Source organism: Calonectris borealis, chromosome 1, assembly GCF_964195595.1.
Source record: "Calonectris borealis chromosome 1, bCalBor7.hap1.2, whole genome shotgun sequence".
Lineage (NCBI taxonomy): Eukaryota > Metazoa > Chordata > Aves > Procellariiformes > Procellariidae > Calonectris > Calonectris borealis.
In genome coordinates this window covers 31,804,073-31,825,645 of record NC_134312.1, presented here as the reverse complement: position 1 = coordinate 31,825,645, position 21,573 = coordinate 31,804,073, and the positions used below count along the sequence as shown (strand labels likewise).

Here is a 21,573-nt window from a genome sequence, read left to right as displayed (position 1 = left end):
GACCAAAGCATATGCACTCATAATCACCCTTGGAAATCTTGCTCCAGCCAAAATTGTGTTTTGATATTTGAAATATTGGTATCTTATTGACAAGTTTATTTCAATGCATGATTATGATCTGTATTCCTCTTTACATTCCACTTGTTTGCATGGAACCTTCCACTTCCAAAAATATTTCATAATCAACACACTTCCTTTTAGTATTTTAGGGTGAAATCAAATATCTATGCAATGTCTCTCTTAAATGAAAGCAAATAAGTAAAGAAAAAGTAAATAAAAGTAAAAGAAAAAGTAAATAAAAGTAAAAGAAAAAGATTGGTGATGCTAACAATTCAGGTGCTTGAACTCTTTATTCCAAGCAATTTAACCAACGAATCATTTTCTTCTGATAGTAAGCTCCTCACAAAATAAACATGATTTTAAAAAATGTGCACTTATTTTCAAATTCAAAAGGTAGGTGTTACCAGAATATTTGTGCTATAGATGAAGTGCCTGCTTATTAACTGTAATCATAGACAAAGGATAAGGCATGAATTGTCCTTGGTTCTGAATATTCATGCACATGTGGCACTAGACAAATTTTCTAAAACCTTCTTCTTTCTTTTTGTTTTTTTCCCCTGAAAAAATTGTGGCCACAGATAGTTTGGGGTACAGTTTTGTTTCTGCACCAGTTTGAGGGAAATTACCTGGTTATTTGAGTACTTACGTGTCTGGTTGGTGCCTAAAACTGAAATCAAAAAGAGAGTGATTACATATACAGTTTACCAAGCAGAAGAAAGCGGGTAGCTGAAGCTGTTCTCACAGTTGTGATAATTGATACTTTTATCTGTTTGAATGATAGAATACCATAATAAATTCTATCTTGCTACTAAAGGGCATACAGCACAAAGATAATGGAGTTGGCAATGGACTTAGGAGCATCAAATGGAAGCTGTCACATGGAAAAGATCAGCTAAACATTGTATTATTTTGAATTTTCAAATGCCGATAAAATGTAACCGCATGCAAAACCAGTCCACTTTGTTATACTACACTTTTTCTACTTCTTGCAGTGAGAGAAAAGAAAAACAAAACAAGCCCAGGATGGGGCAAAAAAGTGGATTTGGTTGTTCATCTGCTATAGCAACCAGAATAAGAAGTATCTGTGGCTTCAAATTTATGAGAACAAGTTTTGCTTGGAATGAAACTGGTAGTTTCTTAAAGACAAGACTTCTTTTTGTTTAGCATTGAACACTGATGGGACTGAGCCAGCTGGAGTGCATAAGGCTGACATTTGTGTGTTGATTTAGTTTATCAGAATAAGCAGAAAGCAATCTGAAGAAAGAAACAGGTATACTACAAAATGTAAAAAAGTGTAAACAGCTGGGGCTCAGCAACCAGCATCATTTAGACCACAGCCCATAGCAACTTCCACCCAGGATGTAAGCCCTTTTCAAACACACAGGGCAAAAATATACTTCCTAAAAAGCCTTGTTGATCAAAGCAATGTCTTCAAAGGCCTCACAGGCACATTGGTAAAAGGATGTCTGATTCCACTTGAAGTGTCCACAAGTCTCTCTCTGGTAGCCACTAAAACATTTCCATTTGAAATTAAAGCTACTTGGGTAATAATTAAAGAATAACGTCAATAAAGTTCTTAATATATTTTTCCCTTATAAATTATTGAGACTTGTGGGTTTTGGTGTTTTAGTTGTTTGTTTTTTTTTTTTAAATCATGACATACTGCATTTTTTTTTTACTTGTTGGAATACCTAAAAATAAGTAAAGTAAAACAAAACTATTGCTTATAAATTTTTCCTGGACTCACCCATCTACTATGCCAGTAAAAGTGTGGCTTTGTGAGGACAGAAGGACAGGAGCCCTGATTAGCTCCTCTTGCTCATTCAGGCCTGTCTAGAAGTTGTAGCACTTTATGTCGTATAGCTAAATCAAAAAAAAGGAATTGTTTTCTGTCATAAATAGGAGCACTTTGCATAAACTGAATGCTTGTAAGGTCTCCTTATCAGGCTACGACTAACAGCAGGGCATGTTATGAAATCTGAGTTTTTCCCCTGGCTTTTAAAAGACAGATACGAATTAGAATTTCAGAAAAGTAATACTACAGACAGCAGCAGCTAAGTGCTGGAGTGGATCCCATAAATAAAACACTATTCTTAGTTAATAGTGAGCTTGCACTTCAGTATTTTGTTGGATCAAAGACTTCATGAACGACGAGATTCTGGTCAGTGATCTGTAAAAGCCTAGTCAGTCGAGATTGAAAACCAAGTATCTTGTCCACATAAAAGTAAAATAGGGACAAGTGAAAAAAAGCAGTCTGTGATTACTCTGAAGACCTTGAAAATTTTGTAATCGGTGCGCAGCGAAATCTGGAAAAGTCTATTATTATGTCAGTGTAAAAAGCTGAAGAAACCAGCTGTGCCAGAATGGCTGTGTTTTACCTAGCTTTCTTGAGACGAAGATGATGAAAATGCCTTGATCTGCAATAAACTGAGGAGAAAGTGGGATTTATAGTAAACTAGTTAAGAATATCTTAAATGTCTTCATGTCGTAAAAAATTTCATTCAGGAAGAACAGAAAAGAGGTATCTTGCAACAGAATGTGAGTTTATGACTATGTATGCCTGTGTAAGCCTTAACTAGGTTAGAAAAAGATGAATTAAATATTCATTCAACTGAATGATACTTCTGACATTTTTGTGCACTTCTATTAATTATTACTGCGACTTTGGCACTGCGTATGCAGTATGATAAATTTAAGTTATTAAGTAGGCTTTTCTTCACCTTTGATCCCTATCAAAACCCGAAGTTTTAGTATTCTGCCGGGATAATTTATAAAAAAAAAAGATAAAAGACCTCAGGAAAGAAGGTAAAAATATTAATGTAGAATGCCAACTGATATTTCTGGACAATGTCCTCTCTCATATGAAAAGCAAAATAATGTGGGAATTATAAAAATTAAATGTTGTTTTGATTCCCTGATCAACATTGTAATATTGCAACAGAAAGCCTGAGAGCTTTGTTCTCAAAAAAAAAAAAAAAATTGCTTAAAATGAGTCTAATGATATGGAAAACCACAAGATGTTAAAGTAGTAGTAAAAAACTTGTATAGATGACTAGTACTGTTTATTTATGAACTCTTGCCCTAGTCTACATAACCCTACCACTGGAGTCATATAGCCTTCTTACACAATGACTGACAGTTGTTTTGAAATATTTCAAGTTTTGTGATTATTGTTATGGTTCACAGTGTGATTTTTTTCTCCCCTCATACAACACAGTGAGTTACACTGCCTGTCATTTGTTGTCTTTATTCCCTACATACTAATATTATTATCTTTGCTATTTTGCTGTGCAGCAAACAGAAACTGCCTCAGAACTACTGTTAATGTCTTCAGGGTTAGTGGCTTCAAATCATCTATACCTTTGACTAAGCTATCATTTTATACTCACTACCCTATCTAACTGTACTAGAACATTAGAAAATGTTAGCTATGAATGTCAAACTCTAAAGCTTTTAAGTACTTGTTTACCTTTACTACTAATAAAATACTACCATAAGGATTATTCAGTATTGTGGACAGAAATCACTAATTTATAATTAAAAAATATGTTAAATTAAACTGATAATTTACAAGGGAAAACTCAATAAATTCTACATCTTTGTGAGGGGCAACTATGTAAAGGAGTCAAATAGCCTCTAAAAGTAATTTTAAATTATATGTGGACAAGAGGTCAACTGGTATGTGGATAACTTCTGTGGATTATCAACAATTCATTTACTACTTTGGAAACAAAAGACTGCCACAAAGAACTGACAGCCAAATTCAAGCTGAACAGCTGATATACACCTAGCTATGTGTGCCAAAATGAGCTGGATATAAAATCTAAACATTTCCCAGAATACAGTTTGAAATTAATGAATGGCTCCAGTCACTTATCTCATTGAGTCAAGCAATGCAAGATTAGATTTCTGTTTAGATCTGTAAAATATTTTTGAACAATGTGAAAACTTGTCTTTAAATCATTAGATAAGTTAAATATTCAAAATACATTTACATATGTTGTGAAAGAATGTAAACATTTGTACAACTGGTATAATAAGCTAATAATAAAATAGCATAAATTTAGGTCTTTGAATCACAGTGAAACTAAAGATGCCTTTGGAGGCATTAGGCACATTTTATTAAAATATCAGAATCAACACAGGAGAATCAATACCATGTATTGTGTGATGTTTAGGTTGCCAGTCACAGATCAAAGGATTAAACTTCTTATGGATATATGCAGATGTCTATATATATCTCCTATGTATATCTGTATAGACACATATTTCTATGATATATGCACAAAAATGAATTTTAAAAAAAGTCAAATCCATCCCCAAACCCAAATGACTGCCAGTGATAACAAAAAAAATCCTCAATATAAACTGGAAAAAATGGTTGTCAAATACTGACAAATTTGACCATAAAAAAATGATTCACATATTTTGAGTGGCAAATGTATAAAAAATTGGTCAATTCTTATGAACTGATGAGTATCAAATTATGTAAGCAATTCATTTAATATGGTTTAATCTGATCTATTGCACTTTAATATTCTACTGAGCACCATCTTTTAACTTATATTCATCAAACAGCAACCTTTTAAAAAGTATAATCTAGCTAAAGCTGTTTTCTTTTCAAGTAACAGATTTTCCCAGTAACTAGCTAAATTTTATCATCTTTTTAAATTTATGATCTGACTCATAGGTACTCATCTTCTTAACACATTTGTGCTGTCTTACCCAAAGCACGTTACACTATGTTTAAAAAAAAAGGGAAGTTTAATCACATTTTATATTCTGCAGTCAATGCAGTGTCTAAATATTCATTAAGGGGAAAAAAAAAAAGTCACGTGAAAAGGAAAAGACACCCTGAATAAAACTGGATGTAAAGTCAGATTTAAGATCTCTACACATAATAGAAATTCTAAGTTACAGCAAATGAGCTCTATGATTATTAGAAAACACTGATATGAGCCTGGAAACCATCTTGACTATCAAGGGATATGTGTTTCATTTTCAATGTGTGATTTTTAATATAATTATTTAATGAAAATATTATTAAAATATTCAGTTAATGAAATAAACTGATGGGAGTACCACCAAAAGCAGCTTATTTAATATTCACTAAATGAAATGGAAAAGTTTATCTTGGATATTATATCAGTCTTTAGAGATGTTTCATACTTTACACTTTTTAGGACTATTTAAAACATGATTATTGTAAGTTCTCATGACTTTTTTGCTAAATAGGATGACGGGGGGGGGGGGGGGGGGGAGAAAAACCAATGTATACCTGGGAAAATAAAAGCCTGATTTATCTTTATTCAGACTCACCAGAACTGAGAAAATGTTAACTTTTCTAGTATTTGAAAGAACATAAACAGTGTTTGCAGCCATCATAGAAGACTGAGCAGTCATACTTTCTAATGACCATTGTGTTGTGACCTAGAATAAAATGAGAAAAAAGTAAGATCACAGGTGATCACTTAGTCCAGATTCCTTCCTAGCTTTGCCTAGATCATTCATACCCGATCTTTGCCTAAAGAACTGTTTTAGCAATGTGTGTTGACAGACATATAGAAGCAAAACTAGAAAAAGGAAGTTTATCATCAGTCACTAAAGATGAATATATTAAAAGCTCTGTGCCAAGTAAGCTGTTCTTAAAACTGACAGAGGAGGGATTGCATAACATCTCTGTCCCAACATTTATTGAACCTTTGCTTAGAAGATTTCTTTTAACATCTGATTTAAAACGTAGCAGCAAATCAACCTTATTTTCTCCATACTCTTCCCCATGTTGGCAAAGTGGACAACCTTTAAGATACCGTTCTTGTTGCTAACTTCAAGATTCCTTCCATTTGTTCTGCATCTTCTTTAAAGGACAGTTGTCAGCGAATCCAGATACCAGCTTAGGTTGTTTCATTATCGAGCAGAAATGTCTGTATTTCATATCCAACGTCCTAGTATTATATTGTAGAAGGCCACTTATCTTTTTTTTATTGTGTCCTATTCACTTTATGATCCGCTCTAGTGTCAGATTCTTTCCTGCCATACCAGCCATACCTGCTACCCAGCTAGTAATGTTCCATTTGTGTCAGCTAGTGGATTTCTCTTTCCTAAATCTAGGTTTGCCTTTTATTTTATACAAATTTAGTGACTTTTGGACTGTGCATGCTTTTGAAGTCATTTTCAGTTCAGTGCAGGTCTTCAGCAGTGCTTGCAATACTTCCCATCTCAAAATTTTCTGCAAGACATGTGTCATCCTTCTGTCAGGTACAGTTGGAGTATGGCTAAATATCTAGCGGTTTCTCCTGAAACAAAATGCAAATAGGACTGCTAATTCCTACCTGGAAGTTTGAGGAGTTAAATTATATACCCAGATTACATAATATGCAAAAATTAATAGATAATATATACTCATAAAAGATACTCATGTACTCATAATCAATGAACCTAGAGACTGAAACAAACAGTATGTTATTTCATAGCATATGGGTATAGGGAGGAGGGAAAGGGAAAGGAATGAAAATGGAATATATCCTTAGGAAAAACAAGTTAATAAAACAGTATGAAGTGAAAGTACTGTCTTTCGAACATTTTTTTTTAATCAAAAACTCTAGTATCATTCTTTTCGTCTCATCCCAAATGGCCATTGCCTTACCTGAAAAGCATTAATGCAACAGGGCATTAACCAATTTAGAAGAGCTCAACTTTGGCAGATTCAACTCTTTTTCTTTTGGACTGTGCAGTCATTCCCACTGAAGTACAGGTTTGGTGTCAGGCAGAAAAGCCCCCAGTGAAGTACCTAAGTTAGTTTACTCTTCATCATCACATATGCATCTCTACATCACCTCCATTTCAGTTCTACTTCTATAATAACTCAGCTCTTTTCCTTTCCTTTCGTTTTACTCCTTCACCTCAGTACTGCAAAGTCTCATTACAATTCCCCTGGCACATTTGACATAATTCCCTTCCGGTTATTATCATGCAAAAGTAACAATAGCATAGCATTGCCAAACTTGTAAAAAAATGTCCCAAACCACTTCCTGGCCGCAAGGTCTGGCTTATTCTGTCTGCCATCCTCGCTCAGCAGTAGGTGGCTGAGGGATGTCTAGTCCCTGGGGCTCCAGGCAGGGCCACCTTCCAAGGCAGTGCTGGTCCGCTCTTTCACTGACACCAGTTACCGGGGAAATTCATGGTCTTTCAGGTTTTAAGCCACAAGTTACAAGAAACTTGCTTGTGCATTGCCCACATTCTTCATGAAAATATTGAGTTGAGAAAATACCCAGAACCAAGCCTAAGACATGCTCTTTGGAGCCTCAGTTTAAATATCTCTGCAGGCAGATAGTAAAGCATAGTTAGTGTTGGAGAGCAATCTTTCAAGCAATACATTCCCATTTTACCATGCATTCATCTAAACGATATTTTCCTAATCACATGCTATGACAATGTTAGGGTATTCAAAGGGCTTCTTGAAATGAAGATGAAGCTTTTCTCCTTATCTTCTGTATGAGCTGTTTTAGGAAAAGGTGGTAGTCTGCTTTAGCAGGAGGTTTCTTGAAAAATCCAAATTGGTTGTCTTCTTAATTATCTTACAATCTTCTGCATGCTTGTAAATTGATTGTTTAATAAGTTTTTTCCTCAAAATGTCCGGTGAGATCAAAGCTAACCGGCTCACATTGCTTCTTCAAACCCCTCCTTTCTTCCACTATAGAGATGGATAGTATGCTTGCCTTTCTCCAGCTGAGAGAAGGGATTAAGGAATTTTAGCAGTTGAATGATTAATTGTAGTTAGAAGATTGAATCAGTAGGTAGGGGCTTGATACTTTGTTCCTCACAAGGCCGGCTCAGCCTGATAAGGCCGATTTAGCTATGGTGTAAATTAACTGAGGCGCCTCACAAGGACAGCTCCTGATAAAGACTAAAAACTTGTCTCAAGAAGCCAGCTAAAACTGACCCTGTGGTTTGGACAAAAGTAAGAAGACAACTGAGCCTGCGCAAGAACAAAAGGTTACTAGCGGTGACGAAGAGGAACTATCAGCCTTCATCCCCACGACCCCCGACAAACACCACTAGGAGGCAATGCGCAAGCGCAGATGGGAGGGGTCTATGGAAATGACTTCTTGGAACTCATTTTAATACAAAGCGGGGACAGGTCATGTATATGTATAGGCGTATTACAAAACTATGAATATGTAATATTTTACTGTATATATTTATGGTGAGTGCCGCGTTGAGGCGCGCACGATTTTGGTGGGACTACCCCCCCGTGCCGCCCAGCGCTGAATAAACATACCTACTTTACAATCTCATAGATTGTGGAGTCCAGTTTCCGCAAGTCACAGCCCTCTGGGATCTTCCCTGTCATCTTTGAAATCTCAAAGATAATTGTTAATGGTTCTTTCCTTGACTAGTTCTTTAAGTATCCCAAGATTAATTTCATCAGACCCTACTGACTTCAATATATCTATCTTATCTAAATACTGTTTAACCTACCTACTCCTGTTCTATTCTGGTATATATGTCTATCCTCCTCGCCGAAGTTAACATTTATATACCTGTTCATTATTAACCATTCGTGAAAACAGAAGTCAAAGAAGATACTTCAGCCTTCAGTTTACTACTGATTATTTTGCTCTCTTTCTTAAAGCATTGGATCTATGCTTTTCTTTGTTTTCCTTCTGCTTGTAACACATCTCTAGAAACTTTTCTTGCTGTCTTTTGTGTATCTTGTGGTTTCAAAATATTTGAAAAATTCTAAATTTATTTTTTTAAAGAAAAATCCACTTCCTTCTGGGTAGGTAAATATATTTTGAAGATTTCAGGTGAAAGCTATTGTATGCAGCAAAATTTAGGTTTGAGACATTGCATCTTGACTGTCATATCTGGGAGATTTCCTGCATCCTGAATGAGGGCTAGTTGCATCCAAACTTCATGTGAGGATCAGGTACTGATGTCCACCATTTCCCACTGCAGTGTAGGAAATGTAACGATTTCCAACCAGGGTGGTCAACTAGTGAACCAGGACTGTGGGACTTACCGTGAAACGTTACTGTAGTTTCGAAGGAAACAGTGCAAACATTTGGGGATCATTTCCTCTGGGAAATAATTATGGAAAAATTGTCAAGTGAGTTTAAAACATAAGAGCTGTTTGAAGAAATTATTTCTATACATATACTTAATTCTGAATCAAGCACATTTGTGAAGTTAAATTTAACTGAATTCCAAAAATACTAATAGTTATTCTTCTTACCTTTGGCAGGGTGGGGTGGGGTGGGTGTTCTTTTTCTTCATGTGGATGAAGCCTCATGCATTTAGCATGAGTCTGTAGCAGCATCGCTTACTATAGTGTCATTCTGTTTACCACAATAATTTTCTGTTAATGAAGAAGTTTAATCTGCTTTGTATAAAGTAGATCCAATAGAACAGAAATAGTCACACAGCAGTGTGTCATCTTCTAAACAGATGCTTATAGATGCAAAATTAAAATTTGTGTTACAACACCTTATAGGAATGTAAGTAAACTGACAGCAGATTCACTTGGTTATCTTTCAGGACCTCCTTAGAATAAGTCCACAGACACCCAGTGACCTGTAGACCAGTTTCGTGTTTATGTCTCTGTTGTCTTATTCTTATGTTATAGGTATGAATGGTATTCATCTCAAATAACTCTCTTTATCTAAATGCAGGTTTCTGAACTGGATCATCTAGGATCTCCCTACTGAAGAGGAAGAGATACAGGCATCTCCAGTAAGAATTTCATCTGCTTTGCCCAACTTTGTTCCACAAAGTATTTTCGTACCTTGTACAACCAGAAAGAATGAATGGCCCTGTAGAAATTTCCTCTTTTTCATGGACTGTAGGGAAGATTGATGATGATTATCTCGGATTACTTGCTTAAATTATATCTAAGATACGTGCTTAGATTACATTTAGGCAGCTAAAGTCAGTTAAGTTAGTCCTGTCCTTAAGTGTAAGCATATAGTTAGGCACACAGTGATTGTTCCACCTCACACAGTTATGGAGGTGAGCCATCCTGATATAGCAAATATAGTATATGATATCTCAAAAATTGTTACTCCTTTCAGCCAATATGCCACAAAATAGGCAAGTGGGAAATTATGTCAGAGAGTAATATCCAATCAAACTGCTTCCTTTTATTTCATTGTTGAAAATCTGAATGGCAGAAGCATTGGGGAAAAGTGTAGGCATTTCTCATTGAATCGGTACGATGTATTTATACAACTGTGGTGTTTTGGTGTCAGCTGCAGAGAGCACTCCTGGAGTCCCAGGGCTTAGGGAAAAACATTGACAGACAGCTCTGGGCAGACAGACCTGTCTGATGCTGCTGACCTCTGTTAGACATTTTTTCATCAAGTAATAAATAATGTTTGGCCTTGATTCATCCTTTTCTCTCATCTCCACAATTATAAGATCCATGAAAATATCTGAACCAAAATTGAAAGAAGGAATTGCCATCTCATGTTTAATTTGGGTTCTGTGCTGCTGCCGAGCTAGTCATTCTCTGTCTCTTATCTGTGCAGCTGATTAGTCCTTCTTGCTTTGCACTTGTCCTCTTCAAACTGCATTATCTTTTTTTTATTGATCTTATCCAAAATTAAAGGATATAAACTATTCTATTTTCTCACAGCTTATTTAGGGAAAATACTGAAATGATGGAGAACAACTAACATGTCAGGTCACATGCAAACGCTTCTTCTGAATAAGCCATTTAACAAGTTCTTAAATCACTATGGCAATTTTCCAACTATTTATGTATTTAAAGGCCAATGATGACTTTCCAACAAAAACTGCATGACTAATTCATAAATACCAGACCAGTAATCTGTTTTAGGGATTTGTTTAAATCTCGGTGGTAGAAGTTTATCCAAATTAACATGTTCTCCCCAACTCAAACTGGAAACAAATGTTTGAGACAAATACATCTGAACGACAGCAACATACTATCAAAGTCTGAGTATGTTTTGCTAAACACATTACCCAACAATATAATCTATTCTTGACACGTTTTGACTTTGAAATGAGCAATCATGACTTTTGAACACAAAACCGGAAGTAATTCGTATGACTAAGGACTTTCTGAAAAAAATCCATAATTAAATTGAGATGATGAATGCATACTGACTGCCAGAGACAAATCCTGTCTATTTTGTTGAGAAATCACTTATTTTTCTTTTCTAGTCTGTGCTGTTACTATGGATCCAGGTCCTCACATAATCCATTTCTGCTCTCTAAAATTATGGAACACCAGTGTTATAGTTAGCCTGCCCAATAAAGAAGCATTATTTTTAAAATAGGAAACCAGAGTGAAATGCAATGGTAACTACCAGCCCACAATGAATATTTTACTACTATGACTAGGTATATAGAAATCTGACATTTATTAGTGCTTTTCATTCCAGACTCTCACAGTGCTTTACAAATACAGCACAACTTCGCCAGTGTGACACCACTGAAGCACAGCCACCCCGGAGTGGAGTGTAGCAGCTATTTTGCTCCCACTTGACAGCTGTTGGTTACTATGACCTGCTTCTTTTCTGCAGTTATTTTTCTGGAAAGTATATGAGGGAGAAATCCACCCACCAGGAGATAGGCAGAGACCATCTGCCATGACTAATTTCACATTTATTCCAGGCAGCAGTTGTACCAAAATCCCAGAAATGAAACCCCAGTTGCTGTTATAACTTGAGCCAGTTGATGTAAAATGAAGCAATATGTCCAGTATCTTTCCATGATATTATCCATGAATACAGATCTCCATTAAGATCATAAAAATTTTTTAATGCTTTTCCAAATTCAAGCTGAGGTCCTTTGAAACATTTAGATTTTTTAGCCACATGACACAGGGTCCTTCTTCCTGGACAAGTTAAGTGTACTTAAGCTTAGAAACCTGGTTAGAGAGACCTTTGTGGTATGCTAACAGAGACAAAGTGAAATGGGAACATGTGATCTGTGGTCAGAAAGTGTAGATTATTCTATCTTTAGAATACTAACTGAGGTACCTATCTTATATTAATAAAATAGTTACTTTCAATTTGTGCTGTAGTTAAGGGAAAGAGATAGATACTCCACAGGAAAAAAATATGAATTATTCTCTGAAGACATGTCTCTCTCTCCCTTTCTCACTTTACTGATTACAGAAGCAGCATGGTGTGACTATGTTCTTAACCTACATTTTAGCTGATATATGTGCCTATGATCTAAGCCTATGGAGAGCCAGACTTTTTAGCTCAGTGCTCTGTATTGACTTAAATGGTTTTACATGGGTCTGCCTATCTGGATGAAGATCTTGTGACCCTCTGGATGAAATCTTGTTCTTTGGAAGAGACTAGGTCTTCTTCCATTAACTTCTCTGGACTCCGAATTTTATGTTTTTCTTCTATAAAAACAGATGGGGTATACCTGGGTATACTTAAAATAACTTGGGTATACTTAAAATAACTGTCCCCCTTAGAAATGCACTTTTGTTGCTGTATGTTTTGTAAAGTCTTAGTTTCCTTCTTACTCATGTTAGTTTACCCATCCCTACTTACCATCAAGCTATAAGAGAAATTTTAAAAATTTCCATGTTGATCTCATTAATTTCCTTGTTGATCTCATTAATCTCTGCTTTGAGGCAGTACATGTCTTTGGATACGTATGTAAGAGAAAGTATTTTGAAGACATGATCTGAATCTTACACAGCAAATTGAAAATTGATCTATCTGTTATCCGACACATTTTACATGAAGTAAATCAATTAGAGCCAAACCATAATCCATTCTAAATGCAGTAACTCAGCAGCTCAGGTAATACATGACCAAATCAATAAGAACAAGACAAAAATGTAAGTCAGGTTGAAAGGTTCAGAAAAAAATGGATTGGAGAATGATCATGTTAAGAAAAGAATGAAAGAAAGGAACAACGTTTACCATACATTTCCAACTATAGACCTTCTATTTCAGTAAAAATCAGAATAGCAATAAAAAAAATAGTTAATAGAATTAGTGCTTTTTTTTTAAGCTAATTGGGCCAACGGTTTCTAAGCTACATCTAAACTTCAGGCTTGGAATTCCAATCCCTTAATGCCGCCCCCCAAACCACAAAATTCACTCAGCAACTGGAAGCAAGAGGAAACTGGGGGAAACTATATGGAGAGTGGATTAGGATCAAGTATGTTTACATTCACATCTCTCAAGCTAGGCTTTAAATCATTCACCCATGCATTATACAGGTCTTAAAGATAAGAAGTCAGCAGGATGTGTCATACAATATTTTGGCTTCCTGCCCTTCTACAGCCAACTTTTCTGTAGTCCTATAGTTGAGCCTGGAAGGCACAAGAAGATTGATTCCTACCTGGCATAGCAGCAGCAGGTTTTAGGTACAAATTCTAAGTTAAGATACTTCTGGGAAAGGACTTCTCAAGTGATTTGAGAAGGGTGAGGCTTAGGTTCATCTGGTTACCAGCACAGATAGAAGACACTAAATGATCTTAATTCCTGCAGCCAGTATGCTAGAGGAAAGGAATCTTGAAGTTTGTACATATTTTATGCCTTCAGTTTCCTTTAGCTGACCAGTGGAAAAATATCTGACTCGTATCCTCTTTAATTTTCCTGCCCTTAGATTTGTTTCTGCCTTGCCTTTGGATTTGTTCAAGAGCACAACAACTTAAGAGAATTCTATAAGAAAGAGAAAGTTTTTCCAAGAGAAAACTAGCAACAGCTAATCAAAGAGCTACTCAATTTAAATGTTTAGAATGCGCCAATGAAAAGTAATGGAAGTGAAGTTAAACTATATTGCCTTTTATGAACGAAAATTATGTTAAATATTTATTTCCAGTATCCCAAATGTCTAAAACAATTATTAATAATAATTTCTTGAAATTAATAATAATAATAATAACAACAAAAACAACAACAACAACCACCAACAACAACGTAACCCAGGTCCTTGTTTGACATAAACTGGAAAAAAATCTATTAATTGCAGTGAAGCAAAAAATTTTCAAGAGGTTACTAAGCTGATGTCCTGGCCATGACATTTTAATAGCTCTGAGAACAAGGTCTTTTTTTCTGCATAGGCCTTGACTGATCACACTTTCAAACTGCTGGTAGCTTGCCTCAATTTTAATGGGAGCATTAACAGGTCTTAGTATTCACAGCAGTGTCTGCCTTTTCTGACAGAAGATTGGTAGATCGTTTTTAGATAGAGTAAGATGAGTCTCCCTGATAGCAGCAGTTCTCTTGAAACCAAGACAAAGAATTTAAAATGAGCAAACTTACTTATGAGGTGATACGTACATTGACTTTAGAGCTTGAGAGGTGCAGAAAGAGGAAGTTTATATCAAGCTTTATATGATATCTGACAGTGAATCTCTTTTATACATGCGAAAAGTGTGTGGGTACTAAAAGGATTTTAGTAACATTAACCCCCAAAGTCCGTTGATAGACTAATAGAAGGAAGCAGTCTTATGGACCCCATAAGCATGAGAAAGAATCATAGAATCATTAAGGTTGGAAAAGACCTCTAAGATCATCGTGTCCAACCATCAACCCAACGCCACCATACTCACTACACCATGTCCCTAAGCGCCTCATCTACACGTCTTTTAAATACTTCCAGGGATGGTGACTCAACCACTTCCCTGGGCAGCCTGTTCCAAGGCCTGACCACTCTTTCAGTAAAGAAATTTCTCCTAGTGTCCAATCTAAACCTCCCTTGGCACAACTTGAGGCCATTTCCTCTCGTCCTATCGCTGGTTACTTGGCAGAAGGGACCAACACCCACCTCACTACAACCTCCTTTCAGGTAGTTGTAGAGCGCGATGAGGTCTCCCCTCAGCCTCCTCTTCTCCAGACTAAACAACCCCAGTTCCCTCAGCCGCTCCTCATAAGACTTGTGCTCCAGGCCCTTCACCAGCTTCGTTGCCCTCCTCTGGACACGCTCCAGCACCTCCATGTCCTTCTTGTAGTGAGGGGCCCAAAACTGAACACAGCATTCAAGGTGCGGCCTCACCAGTGCCGAGTACAGGGGCACGATCACCTCCCTACTCCTGCTGGCCACACTATATCTGATACAGACCAGGATGTCATTGGCCTTCTTGGCCACCTGGGCACACTGCCGGCTCATGTTCAGCCAGCTGTCAATCAGCACCCCCAGGTCCTTTTCCTCTGGGCAGCTTTCCAGCCACTCTTCCCCAAGCCTGTAGCGTTGCCTGGGGTTGTTGTGGCCGAAGGGCAGGACCCGGTACTTGGCCTTGTTAAACCTCATAAAATTGGCCTCAGCCCATCGATCCAGCCTGTCCAGGTCCCTCTGCAGAGCCTTCCTACCCTCCAGCAGATCAACACTCCCACCCAACTTGGTGTCATCTGCAAACTTACTGAGGGAGCACTCGATCCCCTCATCCAGATTGTTGATAAAGATATTGAACAGGACTGGTCCCAGTACTGACCCCTGGGGAACACCGCTCGTGACCGGCCGCCAACTGGATTTAACTCCGTTGACCACAACTCTCTGGGCTCAGCTGTCCAGCCAGTTTTTTACCCAGTGAAGAGTGCACCTGTCTCAGCCGTGAGCCGCCAGCTTCTCTAGGAGAATGCTGTGGGAGACAGTGTCAAACGCTTTACTGAAGTCCAGGTAGACCACATCCACAGCCTTTCCCTCATCCACGAGGCGAGTCACCTGGTCATAGAAGGAGATCAGGTTGGTCAAGCAGGACCTGCCTTCCATGAACCCGTGCTGGCTGGGCCTGATCCCCTGGTTGTCCCGCACATGGCTCGTGAGTGCCCTCAAAACAAACCGCTCCATAATCTTCCCTGGCACCGAGGTCAGGCTGACTGGCCTGTAGTTCCCCGGATCCTCCTTCCGGCCCTTCTTGTAGATGGGCGTCACATTGGCAAGCCTCCAGTCGTCCGGGACCTCCCCAGTTAACCAGGACTGCTGGTAAATGATGGAGAGTGGCTCGGCAAGCTCCTCTGCCAGCTCCCTTAGTACCCTCGGGTGGGTCCCATCCGGCCCCATAGACTTGTGAACGTCCAGGTGGCATAACAGGTCATTAACTTCTTCCTCTTGGATTATGGGGGGGTTTATCCTGCTCACCATCCCTGTTTTCCAGCTCAGGGGGCTGAGTACCCTGAGGATAACCACTCTGACTATTAAAGACTGAGGCAAAGAAGACGTTGAGTACCTCAGTCTTATCCTCGTCCTCGGTGGCAACGTTCCCCCCTGCGTTCAATAAAGGATGGAGATTCTCCTTGGCTCTCTTTTTGTCATTAATATGCTTGTAAAAACATTTTTTGTTGTCTGTTACGACAGTGGCCAGGTTGAGTTCTAGCTGGGCTTTTGCCTTTCTAATTTCCTCTCTGCACGACCTAACGAGAACCCTGTACTCTTCTTGAGTTGCCTGCCCCTTCTTCCAAAGGTGATAAACTCTCCCTTTTTTCCTGAGTCCCAGCCAGAGCTCCCTATTCAGCCAGGCTGGTTGTCTTCCCCACCCGTTCTTCTTGAGGCACATGGGGACAGCCCACTCCTGCGCCTTTAAGACTTCCTTCTTGAAGAACGTCCAGCCTTCCTGGACCCCTTTGCCCTTCAGGACTGTCTCCCAAGGGACTTTCTCAACCAGTGTCCTGAGCAGGCCAAAGTCCGCACTCCGGAAGTCCATGGTAGCGGTTTTGCTGGCCCCCCTCCTTACTTCACCAAGTAATGAGAATTCTATCATTTCATGGTCGCTAAGTCCAAGCCGGCCTCCGACCACTACATCTCCCACCAGTCCTTCTCTGTTTGTGAACAGCAGGTCAAGCGAGGCACCTCCCCTAGTGGGCTTGCTTACCAGCTGTGCCAGGAAGTTTTCTTCCACACACTCCAGGAACCTCCTCGACTGTTTTCTCTCTGCCGTGTTGTATTTCCAGCAGACATTCGGAAAGTTGAAGTCCCCCATGAGAACAAGGGCTAGCGACTGTGAGACTTCTGCCAGCCTCTTGTAGAATAATTCATCTGCCTCCTCATCCTGGCTAGGTGGTCTATAACAGACTCCCAGCAGGATATCTGCCTTGTTGGCCTTCCCCCTCATTCTTACCCACAAGCACTCGACCTCATCATCACTATCATTGAGCTCTAGACAGTCAAAGCACTCCCTAACATACAGGGTTACCCCACCGCCCCTCCTTCCTCGCCTGTCCCTTCTGAAGAGCTGATAGCCATCCATTGCAGCACTCCAATCATGAGACTCATCCCACCATGTTTCTATGATGGCGACTAAGTCATAGCTACCCCGCTGCACAATGGCTTCCAGCTCCTCCTGTTTGCCGCCCATGCTGCGTGCATTGGTGTAGATGCATCTGAGCTGGGCTGCCAATTTCTCCCCCAACATTGGCGTGCCACCCCTAGGCTCTTCTCTAGTGAGCCTGGTTTTATCCCTTTCCCCCTTCGAACCTATTTTAAAGCCCTCTCGATGAACACCGCCAACTCATACACGAGAATCTTTTTCCCCCTGTGAGACAGCTGAACTCCATCCGTCGCCAGCAGGCCCGGTGCCGTGTAAACCTCCCTGTGGTCAAAGAAGCCAAAATTCCGCCGATGGCACCAGCCCCTAAGCCACATGTTGATCCGATGAGTTTTCCTGTTCCCTGCAGTATTCCTCCCTGCCACTAAAGGGATCAAGGAAAACACTACCTGTGCTCCCGATCCTTCCACCAGTCGCCCCAGTGCCCTGAAGTCCCTTTTGATCACTTCGGAACTTCTCTCTGCAACCTCCTCATGCCAGCCTGTATAACCAATAGCGGGTAGTCATCGGAGGCCTGTACCAGACCAGGGAGTTTCCTAGTAACCTGGGCCCCAGGGAGGCAGCAGACTTCCCTGTGGGATGGGTCTGGCCAGCAAATTGGGCCCTCTGTTCCCCTCAGAAGGGATACGGTTGACAGAGGAGGTACAACTTGCAAGCTAAAGCAAATTGTAGCTCCCAAGGACACATTAAATGAAGGTCAGTAGATCTAAGAATATTCCTTAATCATCCATTAACTTTCACATTATTCTTCTTCACTATAATAAGAAAGTACTGAGCTGACTAATTGTGCATGCAAGGTGAGCAATAGTACTAAGACATATTCCAAACACTTTCTGGAGGTATAATTTAAAGAAGGAAAAATTCCCACATAAAATACTTAGAAGGAATTGATCCTAGTCTGAGTTCAACTGTGGTGCAAAGATTACAGGTTTGAACCTGCAATGAATGTGGAAAATATGGAGATAAACCGCAATTCATTCTTAATAATGCTATTATGTATCTAATGCTACATTAAACCCCATATTTGGATGGGGGGCAAAATTCTTATTTTAGACCAAGTTCCCTTTTAATGCTACAAACAGGAAAACCTGAAAGATGTGACAAACTACAAACTAAAATAACATAGCAGGTCATTCAATATATGATTGCAGGAAACAACATCAGACAATCACTCTAATAAAAACATTCTACGTTAAACTAGCCAGATCTTCAATAGCAATTACTCCTCACAGGAATCTAGTCCAGGACCTTGTTTCCTTGATGCTTAAAAAACTTTCCAACACAGAAAAACTTTCTGTTCCTGGCCAGCCTATACCCATTCTATTCAAATGCTTTTTTCTCCTCTTTTTGATTCTTTCCTCCTTCTTCTAGTTATATCCTTAGGACTTCGGTTTGTTTAGTACAGAAAAAATTTTAAAGTCTTCTCTCAATGCCTCTTCATTACCTGGATTATCTGCCTGTTTTATTTTGCAACTTTTTCAGTTTCAGTTCTTTTTTTTTAACACAGGTGACCAAGACTGTACAAGATACTGTAGGCAAAACTCTCTGAAAGTGTTTTCTCCAATAGCACACAGTTTCCCACATAAAACACCTAAAGTCACATCTACTTTTTCATAAGCTCATCATATTGTCAGTTTTTAATAACACAGGAATCTGCTACTATGTCAGACTTTTCTATTTCTAAGTCATTGTCAGTTGATAAATTTCCAGTTAATGGTGGAAAATCTTATTATTAGTCCCTCTTCAGAGGGCTTCATGCTTCAGTTAAATTTCATCCCATTTCTATGACTGTAGTCCTGAGGATCATCATATGCTTTCTGCATGATATGCCAATTCTCCTTTGTATTTACTTTCCTCTTAACTTTGTGTCATAAACAATTTTCATCAAGGCTTTATTTTTGTGCAAAATTCATTAATGAAAACATTAAACATCCATTGCTGGACTAGTCCTTGAGGAACTCTGCTACTAATCTTCCTCTAGTCTGATAGTTTCCTTTTTAACATTATTTTAGTGATTTTTCCTTCTCTCTGCATGTCTTTTACTAAGTCTCATGTACCCCACCCTAACAAATAATTTTTCATAGAGAATCAGGTCACTTGCTCTTTTGAATCCCAACAAATTTACAGTATTTTTTTTTTGAATAAAACCTATCATTTTAACAAATAAAACTGTAAGATTTGTCTAGCATAACATACTGTCACTAATTCATTGTTGGATTTTATTTTCATTTACCTGCATGAATTTAATCAGGTTTCCCCTTAAAATGTTCTTTTAAATCTTTAATTCTATTGGTGAAAAATGGGTCAGTTTGATAGTTGCCTGGATCACTTTTTCTCTTCTTGTTTCATAGAGGTACTCTGCTAAATATTGTCCAATGGTGTAATATCAAACTTTCAGGTCGAATCACTTCAGAGACTGTGGTTACCTAATATCTAGGTAGAGTATATTAAGTACCTGAAGTTTTAATTTCACTTTGGCTTGAGCAGTTGTGATGTGCATTTCCCCCCTTCCCCGGGCCACTCTACGATCTCTTAGGCCTTAGCCATTGGGTAACGAGTTGGACGATTGAGCATCCCTTGACCGTACCAGGCACTCTTGCATGGCTAAGGTGAGGAGCGACACTGATCATACCAGGAAGACCGGCTACCTGATCAAGGTAGGGTACAAGAGCGGGGGATAAATCGTCATCTCTGATAGCCCTGAAGCATTCCCTACCTGGATTGTAGACCAAATGGAATGGCACCATTTTTGCTGAAACTACCACCTGGGACTGTGGCCAGGATGGAAATTTACTGATGACTAAAGTCAATCATCTTGCAAACCTATAAAGAGTGATCCCAGGTGAGCTCTCCTGGACTGCAGCAGGCTGTGCCCAGAGTCTCCCTCTGAGTGCGACGCCTCTCAGAGTTCGCAAACTCTTGAGTTTGTGATATTCAGAGAACTGTTGGGACCTGAGCTGAAACACTACTCGGCTGAGACACTCCTCAGGGCTCAATCCTTTACCCATTGAGAAATGCCAAGACAGTTAACATGAGTATTTCATGAGACTCGAGAGGAATTTTTAACAGGCATACCTTTATAAATTTATCTAGCTTTAGGCCTTTATAAATTTATCTAGCTTTAGGCCTTTATCCTTTATAAATTTATCTGGCCTTGGACCCTTATGTGTGAACTGATCTAGACCTTGTGTGTGTGTGTGTGTGTGTGTGTGTATTGATTTAGATAACCTGTAATAAGCATAATCTGTAATCAAGTCACTTTAGTAATTGTAGTAAACTTGATTAACTCACTTTGTAACTGTTGAATTTGTCAATTACTAAGTGCTGTCAAAATCTTATGATCTACCTTAAAACTGTGAATGAACTTTAAATTCCTGCTAAACACATATAATCCCTTAGGCATAAACTGTTGATCAGATCTGAGACTAGGGTTAGATCCAGCTGCACCTAGACTCCTCTCTGAGAAGGAGTTTAGAAAGCAAGGGGGTCTACTCTGAATCTCGTGACTCAACAGGAGGGTCTTCCTTACCCTTTTGTTCTCAGTCTTTCTATAAATCATTCCAATACAATTCTGACATGATTTTCCCTGTGTATACTTAATCCATGTAATGAGTCATAGAGCAACCTTGCCATCGAATTCTGTTAAGTCGCGCTTTTCTAAATTTCTATTAAAATCACTTTTTGCTGATACCTTTGCCAGTGATTCTTTAAGTGGCCTTAAAACCACTCATTCGTGACAGCAGTCTAACAACTGCTGTCATGTGTTTACCCCCATACTCAACCTCCTTTCCTAAAACAGAGACAAAGGATTTGTCCAGTATTAGTCACATTTAGATTAGCTTTAGTCATGATCCCATATTCACTATACCAACCTTACCTTCTTTTCTTTTTCTCTTTACTTGTACAAGTGAAGAAACTTTGAGATTTAATTTTCTCAATTAAAAGACATCTACCATAGATTTACAGCTAACATTTCTGATCTCTTTTCCATGCTTCCCGATATAGATGTCTTTTTTTCAATGACCAGTTCTTTAAAACACTCTTTACCTCCTACGGCTTTTGCAAGTAATTTTTATTTCTCAAGGGGTTTATAGATTCTTCTTCTTTCTGTAGCTCCTATGCATTTTCTCCCCTTACTGGTATACACGTATCTTTCACACACAAAAAAGTCAGAAAATAGGTCTCCACCTGGGCTCTTAAGTCCAGTTGACTTTAGTAACTAGATCCCTTAATTTTTGTAAGTTTGA

The 21,573-nt window shown here is 38.7% G+C and overlaps 1 long non-coding RNA gene across 2 annotated transcripts in view; it reads left to right on the top strand.

Moving 5' to 3' along the window:
- LOC142081215 (uncharacterized) overlaps window positions 1-21,573 on the top strand; it is a 149,610-nt gene that overhangs the window by 48,570 nt on the left and 79,467 nt on the right. For both annotated transcript variants that reach the window (XR_012673296.1, XR_012673297.1), the window contains exon 2: window positions 9,735-9,877. This is a non-coding gene — a long non-coding RNA (uncharacterized LOC142081215). The remainder of the gene's footprint in view (window positions 1-9,734; window positions 9,878-21,573) is intronic.